Consider the following 4118-nt stretch of genomic DNA (forward strand, 5'->3'; position numbering starts at 1 on the left):
TGGATGCGCCTGCATTTATAATGCGGCGCACCATGGGGCACAAACGGCACAGATGCGTGACGCATCTGTGCCGAAAAGTGGCGCATTGCTGGAGTTGCGTCGCAAGCGCGACGCAGCTCCAGCAATGATCTGGGGGGCCCTATCTCTACAATGCTGCGTCAATCCTTACGCCTGCTTCAAGCAGGCGCAGGGTTTTGACGCAGCATGGGTCTAAAAGTGACTGAGTGAAATCTTGTAGATTTCACTCAGCCACTTTTAGGAGGCGTTCCTGCGCCGGAACGCCCCCACCTGCCCTGGAACGCCTACATGTGGCGCAGGGCTTTACAACGTGACGCATCTGGGAGATGCGTCACGTTTGTAAATACCCCGCACCATGGCGCAGGATTTGCGCCGCTGCTGCGTCACAAAAGTGACGCAACGGCGGCGTAAATGAGGCGCAAGTCAAACATAAATCTGCCCCTAGATATCGTACCCAGCTGTACGCCTCACCCACTCCCCCACGACGTAATGTAAAGCGGATCTTTGTAAACGCCCAACGGAACCCTTGCCCTGTTGGGAATCAGACTCTGGCGGATCTATATAGCGCCGACCTCAGAGAATAATCGACTCCTGGGCACCAGAGGCGCAACTAGAGCCAAATTTCAGGGGGGGCTAAGAAAAAATTTCGGGGGGGGGGCTGAATCTTTTAAGCCATAGGCAGAGTGGAGCTGCAGGGGCTCTTAGAAGGGGTGAAACAACAGCGAGGCCTCATTAACATGCAAATGGTCTTTTAAAGACCTGTGAAGTGCTCGGGTGCGGCTGTGTGCGCGCCGAGAAGCTGTCTCATCCCGGGCTGCCACACACGACGGGGGGGCTGAAGCCCTGTAAGTCCAATGGGTGTTGTGCGCCTGCTGGGCACTATACTATGTCTTCAGTCGACGGGAGCCCATGGCCTGCCATGATTGTCAGGCTGTTGTGTAAGTAAGTAAAATTTTATTGTTGTCATGCACCGCAGTGACGGTAGGGCAGGTGTGGGGGCAGAGGTCGGTCTGCAAGTATGCCCCCCACCTTTTGCCTACAGCCTGCTCCCCTCCTCCCTGTGAAGAACAACGTAGCAAGAACGTATCTCCCTTGTCCCCTGTACCCACAGACCTCTCTCTAGATGCAAGCAGTACAGTGGCCCCTCTCCCGCCCCTTTGTACCCACAGACCTCTCTTCTCTCTCTAGATGCAGGGCACTACAGTGGCTTCTCTCCGTCCTCCTGTACCCACAGACCTCTCTTCTCTCTCTTGATGCAGGGCACTACAGTGGCTTCTCTCCGTCCTCCTGTACCCACAGACCTCTCTCCTCCTCTCTTAGGTGCAGAGCACTACAATGACAAGACTGCAGAAAGGTGTGTTATGAAGGAAGTTCATTACCCTTATTTTCCAGTCTTTTACTTGTCAAGTAATGTAACGGTGTTTGTTAGGGATAACATTCTTTAAAAGTTTGAATTTGGTTTCAACGGAGCCGGCATAAAGAATGTAGCTTTTTGTATTTTTCTTCATGCCCAGTACCAAAACAATACACTTCCTGTATTCCAGTCTAGAGGCTAAGATTACTGTGTATACTGTGTATCCCCAAGTCTCCCGAGCATCCTCCTTTCCAAAGAATGTACATGATGCCACCATATTTCTATCCACTTTAAATATCCCACTCACTACCTCAATTACTCTCTATCTCACTACCTCACTCTTTCTATCTCACTAACTCACTTTCACTCTCTCTTTCACTACCTCTCTCTCTATCTCACTACATCACAACATCACTCTATGCTTATATATCACTACCTCACAACATCCCTCTCCCTCACTACCTCACTCTTTCACTACCTCACTCTCTCTATCTCACTACCTCACTCTCTATCTACCTCACTCTCTATCTCACTACCTCACTCTCTATCTACCTCACTCTCTCTCACTACCTCACTCTCTCTATCTCACTACCTCACTCTCTATCTACCTCACTCTCTATCTACCTCACTCTCTATCTCACTACCTCACTCTATCTACCTCACTCTCTCTCACTACCTCACTCTCTCTCACTACCTCACTCTCTATTTCAATACCTCACTCTCTCTCTCTATCTCACTACATCACTCTCTCTCTGCTAATGCAATAGGTATCACATATTCCAAAAAAGCTAATGCCAATAGAAATGACAATGCCATTTATTTAGGGATACAAAAATGATAAAAAAATAATGAGCAATACCAATAGCTCTACGTATAATATTGCCGAGACCATTGCATTGTAAATGCTTGTTGTTTTTTATTCCTGAGATTTCTGAAGTTCTTTGCATCGTGTCAGGATGGCCGAGCGGTCTAAGGCGCTGCGTTCAGGTCGCAGTCTCCTCTGGAGGCGTGGGTTCGAATCCCACTTCTGACATCCAATTTTGCATGCGATTTTTAATTGTGAATAAACACGTCGCTCTAGGAAGACCTGAGCTCAATGTTCCACATTATATGTGTCTGTGGCTGTAGGAGGAACACATCTCAGGGTTTCCATCAGGTCACAGAAGGTTTTAGATAAATGTACTTCATTTTAATTCTAATTATAAATTTAAAACAACAACAACATCCACAACGTTTTTTAAGTAGAAGAGAAGGGAATTCTTCCTTTCCAGCTGGGTCACGTGGTGACTATTGCAAGGTGGGAACGCCTCATACTATACGGGCCGGGACAAGGTAGGATTGAGAGGGTAATGCACCGATTACTTAGTTACAGGTCATTGCATCACTCCAAGTCCTGCTCTAGCTTTGGTTAATGACACAGGAGAGTGGCAGGGGCCTCAAATGTGTAATTCAAGAGGGAGGGGTAGTTCGCCTCATCTTCTGCTCTCAAGAAGGAGTGAGTGTTTGCAAAGCCACATTCATCCTCTGCCTTCCCTGTGTCCTTGTCCATGGGCGTGGCCTTACTTGGAGAGATTCCAGGTGGAAAGAAATACAATCCCAGGAAGTGACTAACTTTGTAACTTTTCATTGCTGCTATATGAAACAATTTCTTATCTACTACCTTTAGGTAATCCTAGCTTTTTACCCACCACCCCTTTGCATTTAGAACATTTAATGTCACACTAGTAATTAGAAAATAAAAATTTGAAATTCCAGAATACAGGAGAAAAAGCAACAACGACAAGTGAATGTTTAGCCGCTACGGATTGTTAACTTGATATTTCAAAAGGTATTCTGAATGTTTATTGAGGGGAGGGGGCTTTGCTATCATTAGTACAACAGGTGCAGTGACACCAGGACCCAAAGGTTCTTCTCCCTCAGTCAGGTGGAAGGAGGGACCATTTTCCGTAATTGGATTGATCCACTTTTGGAAGACTTAGATGGTTGGAGCACTGCACAGAGATCTAACTGTGTGCGCGCCTTGAACGTTGTTGACTATGTGCAGTCACTATCTTTATTAAAAAAAAACATGACGTAGAAGTGTTCCTACTTCCCATAAAAAATGACCGGTTACTAAACTGGTAAGGACCCACATAAAACCCTCAAAACCTTAAGCAGGGATCTCCTTCTGGGCCAGATCAGTTGTTAGTCTTTCTTTTTTATTGCATTTTGGTGCCCGCAGCTTTGCTTTTCTCAATAATAGTTGGAGAATTATATGTTCCACATTTCAATGAATGAGCATGAACTGAATGAGCTACACTGAATAAGCAAGAACTGAATGAGCATGAACTGAATGAGCATGAACTGAATGAGCATGAACTGAATGAGCATGAACTGAATGAGCATGAACTGAATGAGCATGAACTGAATGAGCATGAACTGAATGAGCATGAACTGAATGAGCATGAACGAGCATGAACTGAATGAGCATGAACTGAATGAGCATGAACTGAATGTGCTACTCACAGCTGAGGCTTCAGTTCATCAAATTCATTCATTAAAGTTTTTTTTTTTTTTTTGCAGTGCATTCTAGTAGTTGTAGTTTTCGCCATTAAAACTACGTAACTACTGGTATTTAAATGCAGTAATTATGGATACTTCAGAGCACCTCAGAGACTCATCGGCTCCACCTTAGGTGGTAAATTCATGACAAAGAACACGTGACTTAAAATTCCTATTACATTTAGTGATCTGACTTCTCAGTGAT

At 45.5% G+C, this 4118-nt stretch overlaps 1 non-coding gene across 1 annotated transcript; it reads left to right on the forward strand.

Moving 5' to 3' along the window:
* Positions 1-2322: 2322 nt before the first annotated feature.
* TRNAL-CAG (transfer RNA leucine (anticodon CAG)) lies at positions 2323-2405 on the forward strand. Its single transcript has one exon. It is a non-coding gene; the product is annotated as a tRNA-Leu (tRNA).
* The last annotated feature ends 1713 nt before the right edge of the window (positions 2406-4118 follow it).

Source organism: Triturus cristatus, chromosome 4_1 (genome assembly GCF_964204655.1).
Source record: "Triturus cristatus chromosome 4_1, aTriCri1.1, whole genome shotgun sequence".
Lineage (NCBI taxonomy): Eukaryota > Metazoa > Chordata > Amphibia > Caudata > Salamandridae > Triturus > Triturus cristatus.